The sequence below is a fragment of the Pithys albifrons genome, chromosome 5, assembly GCF_047495875.1.
Source record: "Pithys albifrons albifrons isolate INPA30051 chromosome 5, PitAlb_v1, whole genome shotgun sequence".
NCBI lineage: Eukaryota > Metazoa > Chordata > Aves > Passeriformes > Thamnophilidae > Pithys > Pithys albifrons.
In genome coordinates, this window is record NC_092462.1 from 46,075,571 (window position 1) to 46,088,852 (window position 13,282).

Below are 13,282 nucleotides of genomic sequence, written 5' to 3' on the forward strand. Positions count from 1 at the left end.
CTATTTAGTCTTTCACTCTGATCAGTTTTCAAAGATTGAATAATTAATCCTACCTGTCCAAAGAAAAGAGCTAAAAAGTGAGACTTTATTTTTGACAGTTGCCAGGGACTTTCTAAAGCAGGCAAACTTGTGACAGAAGCAAGACAATTTTGGAAGCAATTTGTGAAGAGGCAGTGCTTTTTCACACTTCAGTTTTGTTTGATTTATATCTTAGGCAAACCTGAGCATTAGTAGAGTCACTTCCGTGCCTTCGTTTGTCTATTCTGTGCTTCTCTTTTTGATTTGAGTGATGATCTTGGGAAATTTTCAGAGTATTCAGTTGTATTTCTGCCGTCTGTTTCTTGACAGAGAGTTGCTTGTCTCTGTCTGCCAGATAAGGAGGGTTTTTCCTCAAAATCTATCACTTGATGCTGACATTTGAAGTTCAAAAGAGGTTTACCCCAATACCTTAATATTTCAAATTTGTCTCAGGTTTGTGTGCACACACAGTTTCCTGAAATTTATGAAGTTATAAAAGAAATCTCTCTCTAACCTTATTAGTTAATTAGTTAAGTGGAATCACTTTTGAAACTAGGCAAGATCAATGCCACAACACAACAAATTTCTAAGAAAGTGAAGGAAATCTTTGATTACAAACAGACAAAAAAAAGGATCATAAAGCAGTGCAACAGTTCCAAATTATATTTAATAATAGTTCATTTTCATCTTAGTGCTTCTTTTCCAAGAATCTCAAGGAAAGTTTTGGCCTTGAAAGCTGAGGAAAATGACATGCCCAATGCTCTTATGCTGTCTGACACTCATATCAAAGTAGCCTAAATGAGTAGCATGTTACCCCACTGTTTCACAGTTCTGAATATCTTTTATCCCTTTTTGCTCCAGATAAAATGTGCTCTACCTTTTCTTCTGAAATTTAAGAAATATAATTGACTTTTTCTTATGTATGCTCTTGATTTATATACCTTTATTAAAGTTGATTTGTTTAATCCTGTTTTCATCAGTTTTCTTCTTAGTTGCTTCTGTTGCATATAAGTGCCCTTTGCCTGTAGGAAACAGCCAGGGAATAAATGAAGACCACTGAGGTCTTCAAAATGAGTAAGTTTGAAGATAGCACCTCAGTCAGCACTTAAATTTGGTTTTGTGTTGCCCTGTGGGAAACAATAAATTTTAATAAATCCTCTTCAGTCCAAATAAATATGCTTAATAAATCACTTGCAGGTCATACCCTGGGCTTTGGAGATCTTCCAGTTTCCTTTGAGTTTCCTCATTTGATGTGCCAGAGCTATTGAGTACCATGTTAGCATAGCTGCAGGCAGTTACTGCAACAGTTTGGTAAGACTTGTCAGTAGATAAATGATTTGGATGTGCTTATAGTAGTGTTCATACCAGTAAATAAATGGCAATATATTATTCTGTGGCCTGAGCTTTATTGTTGTACACATCTATTCTTACTCCTTGAAAAACAAGGGAGCCCATGTTTCTGATTAAATCAGTATCAAAGCTGAAAAATCTTGAACTGTCAATGAAGCACTTTGGTTTTAGTAGTCCATGCCTCTTTTTTTGTATACAACATTTAGGCATAAATGTTTAGAATTTTTAGCCTGATTGTGTCAAAGATGCTTTAGGTAATATATAAACGGGAAAAAGATGAGATGCAATTGAGTCTAGAGAAAATTTAACCCATAAACAACCCACATCTACCATTAAAATGACACCTGCCTTCTGACAAACAGTATTTTAAAATAGTAACAGAAACCTTTCTACATTTACTTCTGCAGCAGACGGGATGGAAGGAGAGGCAACTTTAGCAGGGATAAAACTCAAAATCTTGCAGATTCCACGTTCTGCACAAGTGGTGCAATAAGCAGTTGACAGTCTCTGCAGAACAAAGAAGAAAAAAGTAAATAATTCCTCTTCTGCTCATCCTTGTCCAAGAAACAGAACTGGAAAAAAGGATCCCAAAAGAACATATTCTGTAGATGTGAGCTGTGTCTATCATAAATTTGAATTAGTGTTTTTATGCCTTGGCTAGTTACATACTTGAGTTATGTTTCAGGAACTTTAGAGCTGCTATTTAACTATTTTAGTTTAGTTCCTGAGAGTAGCATGTACATCTCACTTGCTTCAGAGCCAGCATTCATCGCAGTCAATTTATACAGAATTATTATCTGTGAAAGAACAAGGCATCTTATTTTCTTTCCCCCCCCCCACCCCACTGCAATTCCTTTAGGTGACTATAGCACTGATCTGGAGTTCTTTGGCAAACTTTTGATGTCTCAGTTTTATTACTCTATTAACTAAATTTTAATATTCATTGTAATGTAAAAGGATTTTAAAACTAAGTAGAGTTAGAAATGGTTATTTCTTTGCCTCTTAAGAACTGCAAGGTATCAGTTCTATTGTATCTCTATGGGACCATGAAGAGCAATAACGAGAGAGCCACTACTATAAACCTAAAAGATTAGCCTTTATTTTGGTTTGCCTCCTCACTCTTGAATGTGTAACCATATAACCTTTTAATTATACTTAACTACTTCTCAGTGGATTTGCGAAGTGGATTGTCTGTTTTAAATGTATGGGAGAAAGGTGAGAAAAGAGTGTGTGTGTGTGTGTGTACATGAGTGTATATATATGTATGTATAAAAAGTACAAAGTAACTGAACAGCAGAAAAACACCCTCTATTGGAGGTTTGAGTTACCAGTTTTATTACTGAAGTTTAGAGAAAAATGTGAGGTTTCTACTCTGATGAGCTCTCATCAGTCATTCTTTTCATCTTTCCACAGCAGTCTGTAGTGGGAGAATGGGCTGAGTGATGCTTAAATAGCTGCATTATTTTTTTTTCCCATTTGAACTCACTTTACATGGTTCTCAAACTTTGTTGAAGTCATACTGACGAGTTGTGCAAATGTCAAAATAGGACTTTTTTTTTTTTATCCTCTGGAAAATATATAAATAAATGTAGCCTTTACAAAATGTGCAAATAAAACATGCTCATAATTTTCCTTTGAATTAAATTTCCTTGAAATTTCCCTTGAAATTTTCCTTAGGAGAATTAATAGCTGAAAATTATATTTATGCAACACTTAATAGGAGGGCCTCATCTGCTTTATAGGTGGTGCAAGCTGACAGAAACATCTATTCCAATCCTCTAGCTTCCTGGGAATCAATATTGCAGTGTAGTGCGTAATTAATTTGTTTAATTACGCAGATGAAAGAAGTAAGAAAAAGGCTTAATCTGTTGAAGAAAATTAGTATTGTTTTGAGATTTTCTTCTTGAAAACAATGATTTTGGAGCAACACAACACAGGTATAAAATCATTGCATGTGTTAAGATACAATCATGCAAATATGTGTGTCCATTCATACACTTCTCCAGATGTGTTGATTTTCAAGAGAAGAATATGTTTAGTAAACCAAATACAGCATCAGTCTTATTTCACTAGTTATAGGGTCAGAACCCAGACCTCCTAAACAATCAATTCTGTTATTTAGACTATAAAATGGAAAGCCTTACAGCTATTCGAGCATATCAGACTTTAATTATGCACACACAATATGATATATGAAAATTCTAAGCCAGATTTTCTCTAAACTTTACATGTGAACCTCCCCTATGATGTAGGGAGGTGGGGATTTGAGATTTGTGCTTTCTTTTTTGTAAATTTTCTTAAACACAACAGTCAGAGGTAAGTGGTAACCTTGTTAATCTGTAATGTACCTATTTCCCTTCATAATCTTTTGTTGGGGAACTTATGCAGGAAATGAAAGGACAGTGTTCCTGTGGAGATATGAAGACTAATAGAGAGAGAAAAAGGAGATTGAGGTGGACAGTGAGGAAAAATGATTAAACTGAAGAGTGAGGATAAAAGGTGGGGTTTGTGTTGTGTTACGTGTTTGTTTTCCCTTATAAGGCTGAAATGGGGAAGATCTGACAGGGACATAAAAGGAGGTACATTAGCAATAACAGATGTATTTAAGAATGGAATTGAGTTGGAATCATAAGCTAATACTGACCTATTTTTTGTGTGTGTAAATATTCTCTGAGGAAATTACAATGGCATTTTCTCTGTATGACACTACTGAAAAAAAATGCATTTTTTTTATTTTAATTTTTTGTAACCTCAGACCTATTTCCCACATTAAAAAAACGTAAAATAAAGTGAAAACTGGTGTTTTTCTTCAGCAGCTCTCAACTTTGGGAGTAGCAAACATCTGTTGTGCTTTTAATAAATCAAAAACCCTATAAAACAAATAGTAAAATGTATTTCAGAAAGGATTTAAAGGGACATAATTTCAGCATAACTTGCTAGTGGTGTGCTTTCAAGTCAAAGCACTTCATGTTAAATGACTGTTTTACATTATAGAAAACCCAAGTGAAAAGAAGATTACAGATTTCACATCGGAGGTATATGATTTCCTTTGGAATCACATACTTTCTTCAGCAGTGAAACTAGATACGAAATGTGTATAGCATGGACTTTCAGGTCTGATTCACCCTATGAATCTTCTATTTTCTCATTAGACATAACCTCAGGGAGTTGAGTCAGGCAAGGGGAAAGAAAAGCCTTGTGAGACAAATTTGGATGATGGCAAGAAGAAAGAACATGACAGAACTGGAGAAAGAGATAAGGTGAGATAGAGAGATGGTGGAGCACACTGAGAGAGCTGTAAGGAGGTCTTGAGAACATTGAGAGAGCTGTGAGGTGTTGAGCACAGCCTGGGAAAAATGGGAGTGAAATGGAGAGACTGATCCTGACTGCGCTGGAGAGCACCACCAATAGGTAGTTTGAAAGCTGATATTTGGGTTTTTTTTCTTTGGAGGCTATCTTTGAAGTCTGTGGATGAGTGTTGCTTGTCCCACCTCCTGTGCTAGCCCATGGTGATATCTCAGCATTTATAGAGAATCCTCTCTATACTTGTGTAACAGTTTTGAAATAGATTTTCATGCTTCAATTCTGGTGTCAAGCTCTGCAGGCTTCTCAAGAAATGCTGTAGTAGGTGGAATAAGCTTTTAATTTCTGAATAGGAAGCAGGACAAACTTTGCAGCTGGTTTTGCAGGCTTGCCCTTTGTTAAAGGGTTTGTGTGTTAGTCTGTGTCAGTATGAACATGTGAAACTGTCTTGCTTGGTTGAGGTATTTGAATACCTACAGATTCCACTGTTTAATGGAATTTTCCTGGAATTTCATTTGGGTTCTGATGCGGCTACAAATATTTGTTGCCTTTTAAAAATAAATAAATTAAAGAAAAATATTGCAAGGCTTCATAGCCACCCTGCAAGTTACTTCATCACTTGCATTTGTTCACTGCCATAGGCTCTCACCAAACTGACAAGATTTTGATTTAGTAGCTCAGGAAACAACACTGTCATAGCATTAGAGGATGTTAGTAATTAGGGATGCAAATATGCTACTCAATGGTTGAGACACCACTTCAGCTCCTAAAGGGGAACAGCAACTGCCAAGTGCTAAGGCAGCTGGTAATTGATGGTAAAGGCTGAGTGCCCACTGGCAAAACAACACCCTCAGGCACTGGCTGGGGAGTAGTACTGATGGAGAAGGAGGAGGTGGGAAAAGCAATCACAAATTACATTTGGCATGGGCTACAATGCTAGGGAAGAAGAGGGATTTGCTGCTGCTACTGAATTCAGTAGAGTTTTGTCACTATCTTCCACATGAGGCCTCTGGCACTGTAAGAACATGTCTATGCCTGGATCTGGCCAGCATGTCTCCACATTAGACATTAAAATCTCTATTTAGAAGAGAAACAGAGCCACTTAATAGGGCCTTAGATAAACTCCAGCTGTTACAGTGCAATCATTCTGCAACCATTGAAACTTTCTAGCCATCAAAAGGGAAAAATGTGGAATTTTCTGCTCTCTGGGGACTTCTTTATGACAAGAATTAAAGACTTTCTATTAACCACATGTTACGTGTATCTGCTTTCCTATCTAACTGATATTAGTGATGGATGTAAGCCAGAATGTTACACTATTAGCTCTGCAAAAATAATCAACTTCAGGTCTTGAGTTTTCAGGTCAAAATTTCTCCAGTTGTACTACCTTTGTCTTGCTTGCTCTTACAAAATTAATCACAATTTTACCAACTTTATTTAGCTCTTGATTCCCACCCCTCATTGCAAAACTAACCTGAGATTAAGATGTTTAAAGAAAGTCCAGAATAATGAAAAATTATTTTCCATAATATTTCTTTCAGCAGTTTAGCATGGCTTCAGTATGACTTTAATTGCAGGAAAAAAATGCATCTGTATATTGTATTTTCCATCTTAAATGTCAACTTTTTAGTTTACATTCAAATATATTTTCTCTGTATATATGTACGTATAAATAAATTTATAGATTCCATCATTACAGCAACTTCCATTATATTAAATTATATGTAAGAGATTTTTCTTTAGCTTTTAGTTGCATAGAAGTTATGTTTTGAGATCAGTTAGCAGAGGCTCACCTGGCAGCAGAGTAACTCATGTTCTTGAGTTCCTCCTGGGACATTATGAGACTGTTCGTTCCTGTTTTCAGGTCCAAGTTTTCAATCCCAGAGACTGGAAGTTCAGTTTGCTCTGTGGCTGGAAAGAAGTCCTACTCTGTCCTGTGAGTAGTTAAGTGGTTCATCTTTCTGTGGTGCACTTTCATTATAAGAGAGAAGTTCTATCTTTTTAAAGAGCTTTAGCAGTTATGAGGTCACTTAATTTGTGAAGGTCATGCTCTCTTCTTTGTGTTGCAGCTGGTAGAAGTGGAAAAGGGGAAAAAAAAACTTACAGAGACTTAAGCTCTTATCAACTTCAGTAGCTTTTTATGTGGGTCATCCCATATTCCTCCCTGCTTCATTTTAGTACTCTCAGTGTATGTGTTAGCATCATTTCTGTTGAGGAAACAGAGAGATGAGACCATAAAGATAACACTTAAAAGTAACATCCATCAGGTAAAGAGGAAAACTTCATTACAGTCCTTTTTGAGAAGTTAATATATTCTGTTTGAATACATTTTTTTAATGTTTTCTAAACTGTATTGGTGATATAGGCATAATCTGGACACACTAAAACCTGAAAATATTTCTGCCAATGTCTGTCCATAATATCTTCACATTTTGACGTAATTGTGTGCAGGCTTCTACATGCAGGGTGAATGAATGTGACAGTTTCTGCTTCTTGAAAGAAATAATCTATCAGTTTAGTATAATTGCATTTTTCACAGTTCTGTCAGCTGGGAAGAGACTATTACAAATAAGTAGTGCTCAGATTAAACTCAAGGTGCAATACAGCACTAAAATTGGCAACTTCTATCTGAATAAGGAAAATAAACAGATGAAGCAACAAGATAATATGGTGCTTTAATTAATTAATTAGTGTTAAGTAAGCTGTCCTGGTTTTGTCTGGGATAGAGTTAATTTCTTCACAGTAGCTGGTACAGTGCAGCGTTTTGGATTCATCATGAGAATAATGTTAACAACACACCAATGATTTGCTTGTTGCTAAGTCTTGTTTGCCCTAAGTCAAGGACTTTTTCTTCAGTGTCTCATGCTCTACCAGTGAGGATGTGCACAAAAAGGCTGAGGGAAGCACAGCCAGGACAGATGACCTGAACTGGCCCAAGGCATATTCCATACCATAGAACATCATGCCTGATATGTAAACTGGGGAGTTACCTGGGAGAGGGTTCAGGAACAGAGTCTGGCCTCAGTCAGTGGATGATGAGCAATTGTGTTGTGCATCGCTTGTTTTATCTTGGGTTTTAGTTCTTAATTATTTTAAAATATTTATTTATTTTGTTTCAATTGTTAAACTTTTTTTATCTCAACCTACAAGTTTAACTGGACGAGGAGGTGGAGACAGGTGAGGGAGTGGCTGTGTGGTGCTTAGCTGCCAGCTGTACTTAAACCATGACTTAAGAAAAGAAACACACTTTGCTTTTGCAGTGACCAGTCTGATGGCACTGCAACAACTTTAGATTTTCAATTTCTGCTTATTCCGTAGTTATTGCTAAAAACATACACAGCTTATATTTTGTTGGAGTAATATTCCTTTCTTTGCAGAAGAGAAAAATGAAGGTACAATTTCCATCTATAAATAGACTGTGAAAAACTGGAAAAATCTTTCCTCCAATGCTTGCCCGTGGGAGAGGGAAAGATTATTCTTTAGAGAAGCCAACATTATATATGCCAAAAGAGTGAATTCCTGATTAACAATTCTATATGTCTACAACAACATATTGGTGTGTTTTTCTCTAATTAAACTTGCACAAAAGATGTTTTCTGGAGGTTAAAGATGAAAATCTGTTTTTATGGAACAAATACTGATACTTGCCTCTGACTGAAGTCTTAGGCAAGTTCCTAGTAGTGTAAGGTCTGAATTTTGCATTTCCGTGTGGGTTTTTTATGTTTTTGTGGTTTGAGGTTTTTTTCTTTTTATCCTTAGAGTCATAATCCTAACTTCTTAAGGTGAAATGCCCTATATAGTTTCAGACCATATACCAGTCTGCTTGATGCTTGCTGACTGAATGTTGCAATGACTTCTGGTCAAAGAGAGGCAAAATAATTATTGGTGATGTAGTTACAGCACACCTGCAGAGAGATCTGAGGAGGGGCACCCCTGCAACATCCAGATGGAGTAAAAATAGTAGAATGAAAGAATGCTATGATTGCCTAAGACAATGCTGGCAAAGTAGACAACTATTTCAGAAGTAACAGCCTTCTCTATAAATAGTTCTATTGAAGCTGATCAGCCTCATATGTTGGGAAAACAAGCATGTCAAATCACATCTGCATGTGATAGTGTGTACTAACTCCTTCCTGTGTGAGAGGCCAGCTTTAGCATGACCAAGATAAAGACTTGTGCGCTTTTACAGCTGTTCTGTCCTGATTGCAACTGCATCTCAGTCATGGCAAAACCAGTACTAAACATAAATGGCTAAGGTAATTCTTCTGCTGTTGAGAGTACTCAAGATGATCCTTCCCCTGTACTCTGCATTGGAGAGGCCAGACCTTGAATACTGTGTTCAGTTCTGGGCCCCTCAGTTCAGAAAGGATATTGTGGTGCTGGAGCGAGTCCAGAGAAGAGCAACAAGGCTGGTGAAGGGACTGGAGCACAAGCCCTATGGGGAGAGGCTGAAGGAGCTGGGGTTGTTTAGCCTGGAGAAGAGGAGGCTCAGAGGTGACCTCATCACTGTCTAGAACTACCTGAAGGGAAGTTCTAGCCAGGTGGGGGTTGGTCTCTTCTCCCAGGCACTCAGCAATAAGACAAGGGGGGCATGGGCTTAAGCGCTGCCAGGGGAAATTTAAGTTGGATATCAGAAAAAAATTCTTTCCAGAGGGAGTAATCAGGCATTGGAATGGGCTGCCCAGAGAGGTGGTGGATTCACCATCCCTAGAGACTTTTAAACGCAGATTGGACGTGGGGCTGAGTGCCATGATCTAGTAAATGGACTAGAGTTGGACCAAGGGTTGGACTCGATGATCTCAAAGGTCTTTTCCAACCCTATCGATTCTATGATTCTATATTATACTTCTTGAAGTAGCTGCATGAAAAATAAACTTGGGTCTTATGTAGATTTACTCAGGGGAAAGTAAAGTTAGAAAAGTTTTCATTGTGAGAAAAAAGTACAATAGGAACTTCAAGTTTTTGTAAACTTTTGAGAGGAAGAACAGTTATTTACAGTAATGTGCAAATTGTTGTTTTTTTTTTTTACTTTAGCAAATGCTCTGAGCTGCTTGTTGAACATGTGCTCATATGAGCTGATTTTAGAACTCAGAAGTTATTTTATTAAAATCAGATCTCATGAGCCTAGAATATTATGTTCTGTAATTGACTACTTCACAGATCACAAAAGCAAAAAATATCTGGAGAATGTCTTGTGTGTTAAGATTTTAAGCAGATGCATAATTGTTATCGTGTAAGATAATAATAGAAATATATTTTTTCCCCAGAAACTTTTTGTTTACTAGCATTTTGATGACTTACATTCAATATTTTGAATATGTTGGGGTTCAGGGGTCTTGTTTAAGTTAACCTGATAGTGTGTGCCTTCATCCTCACTTAATGAAGTAAGCTAGCAAGGGGAAGACAGGTGCTTGGACTTTTTATTGAGAAAAGTAGAACATACATGTCTGCATACACTAGTCTCAGTTTACTAATACTCAGAAATATACCTTGTTCTTCACAATTAAAATCATTTCAATAAATTTGCACTGAAATGCACTTGATTATGATTCTGAGAAATTGAGAGATGGTGGTACTTCTTGTTTCATAGGACAGCTAGGAGAAGGAAGTTTAGTCACACCAAAAGTAATGTTGATGTTACTGAATGAAGTAATATCACACTAGACTTTGTGCTTTTACTGTAATTAATGATCATATCTCATTCTCAGAGAAGGTTCACTAAAGACATGGAAAATGTAAAAACAAAAGTATGTTTTGTCATATATGACACCTAGCTATTTACAAGCCATTTCACTAAGACATTTTACATCCTAATGCTTCATTACATCATTTCGTTTTATTTTTCTGGCAGGTACTATAACAAAACCAGCACCAAGCAAGTAAATTTGAAAGTTTTTAGTTGTCTCATTCTTTTGTGCCATTTATTCAAACATAGGCCATTATAAACAATTTCTATTTAATTTCTTTTAGGAGATCTGTTGGGGTTGCTTTATTAAAATCGTAGACTAGTTTGGGTTGGAACAGACCTTTATAGGTCATGTATTCCAATCCCCCTGCAGTGAGCGGGAACATTTTCAAATAGATAAAGTTGCTCATTGCCCATTCCAACCTGATCTTGAATGCTTTCAGATGCTTGCATGTACCACATCTCTGGGCAACCTGCTCAGTGTCTTGCCATTCTCATGATAAACAGATTCTTCCTTACTTATATTTTGATTCTACTTCCTCTTAGTTTAAAATCATTAGCACTTGTCATATCATAACAAGCCCTACTAAAAAGTCTGTCCCAATTTTTTGAATAAGCCCCCTTTAAGAACTGAAAGGCCACAGAAGTCTCCTCCAGGCTAACCCCAAATTTCTCAGGTTTTCCTCGTAGAAGAGATGTTCCATCCCTCACTTCTGTTCTGGACTCGCTTCAACAAATCAGTGGCTTTCCTTGTGTTGATGGCCTCAGAAGTTGACGCCATAGTCCAGGTGGGGTTTCATGAGAGCAGGGGGAAGAATTCCTTCTTTTTATTCAGCCCAAAATGTGATTGGCCTTCTAGACTGTCAGTGCATATTGCTGGCTCATTTCTAGCCTCTTATCCACCAGCATCCCCCAGGTCCTTCTTGTCAGGGCTGCTCTTGTTCTGTTCATCCCCCAGCTGAGATTGATACCAGGGATTGCCCCAACCCACCAGGTGCAGCACCTTGCACTTGCTCTTGTTAAACCTGATGAGATTCCCACTTCCTGAGCTTGTTCAGGTCCCTTCAGATGGCATCCTGTCCTTCAGAAGTGTCAACCACATTACTCAGCTCAGAAACATGCATGGATAAAAATGGAAGTTGATTATTTTAAAACCATCAAGGTTCAAATAGCTTTGTCTGTGAAACAGAACAGAAAACATTTCCTTCCTGCATTTATTTTCTTTGAAATGATTTTTCGTTATGCTTTAATTTCACAGAGAAACTTTGTATGTAAAATGATTACTCTACAGCTCCTATACACCTTATTTTAAGTGCTGAAATACCAAGATGAAGAACTCTTTAAAATGACAATTATTTTGCTATGTTAAAGTATATAAAATCCATATCCTTTTTGGAAATACACTTTTCTCCAGTCTTTCTATGATGCAGAAAAATAATCCTATATATAGTCGTACATGATTTTACATTTCCCCAAGTATGTGTTTATATTGAATTGTAAAAGAAATATGTACTTGTACCCGTGGAAGATTAAATGTTGTAGCCTGAGGATGTTTACAAGTTGCTAAATTAGGATACACTAAATATACTCTACTTCACCTGACTTTATTTCCTGTCCAGGGACTTTTTTCACCTATGTGCTCTATCCTCTACTGAGGGCAGAAACTGTTTCCTGTCTGATAATGCAGTACAAACACATAGGGATTCCAAAATTTTTCCAAACTGCTGGTTATTAAGACTAATACAATTATTAAAAATAAACTTTTGAAAATAATTGCTGCTAGATTTTCTCAGAATTATTATTCTTATGAAACTGAAAGGTTCTGTTCGAAGCAGAGTTTTGGGGTAGATAAAGGGGATTCTCATTTTTTAAAAGAGTATCCAAACTGGAATAACATACTTCTGAACTTGCAACATTCTGAATCTACCCTTTGAGGTGAAGTTGGTTTAAGAAAACCTCTTCTGGAAGAAAATGTTTCCATTTTAAACTGTGTAGTACATAAAAATCAGGGTATATAATAAATTAATGAAAACAGATAATATCTCTTGTAACTTTGTCCTACATTTTTAGCTAGTATTTTTACAAGAATTTTTTGTGGAATCTTTTGTGACTGGTTTAGCCCAACATGTAATTAATACATGTAAATGGTGACCAAGAATTTACCGACTTTTTGTGTTCATGTTTATGTCCTTAGGAATTTGCAACTGTGACAAGCAGTAAGAATATGTGCCCAAGAAAGAATGAAACTATTCTTTATCAAGTCAGAGATAATCTCTATCACTACAGTTTCAATACTGCGTTCACCAGTGTTGCTACTGTAATTGGACTGCCTGACTGAATTATTTCTAGAGCACATTACTGCTTAAATAGCAGATAGATGCAAGTTTTCCCTGTTAAACTGGAGAATTTCAGCAAATCATTTCTTCAGGTATGTTCTCTTGGAAAAGCCATGGATTCTTTAGGGAAGACTGAGAAAAAATATTCTTCTTTTCCCTGCATCTCTTTCCCTGTGTGAGATGGTTTTACACTCTTGCTGAGGCCTAATGATGGTGGGAGAAGGTGCAGGAGCAGAGTAACTAAAAATAGTAGGAAAGAGTAGGTGCAGCAAGAAATAAGAGAAAAGATTGAGGGAGGAAAGAGAACTGAAAAAAGACAAAGACCGAAGGATTATACTGAAAACATAAATGTCAAGAGCAAAGGAGAAAACAAACTAATACAGAAAAATCAGTGATACCTTGTTATATCTCCTCTCACTGATGTTCCATTTTGTTTGAAATACTTTCTCATAATATTAATTCTCTTATAGCTCATAATTCTGTGTAAACTTTTGTGCACACAATACAAAGAAATATAAACCATAGCAAAATTATTAAAATATTATTAAGTACTCATAGCATTCATGAAAAATACGGTACTTTTCAGGTA

General features: G+C 36.5%; 1 protein-coding gene across 2 annotated transcripts in view; it reads left to right on the forward strand.

Annotated features, from left to right (window-relative positions):
• SGCZ (sarcoglycan zeta) overlaps nucleotides 1-13,282 on the forward strand; it is a 428,612-nt gene that overhangs the window by 46,659 nt on the left and 368,671 nt on the right. Inside the window, exon 1 of one of the 2 annotated variants that reach the window (XM_071555190.1) lies at nucleotides 6,542-6,607. The exons of the other annotated variant lie outside the window; for it this stretch is intronic. The gene's annotated coding sequence lies outside the window, so the exon portion shown is untranslated. Of the gene's footprint in view, nucleotides 1-6,541; nucleotides 6,608-13,282 lie in introns of those variants that run through there. 2 annotated transcript variants of the gene reach the window in all.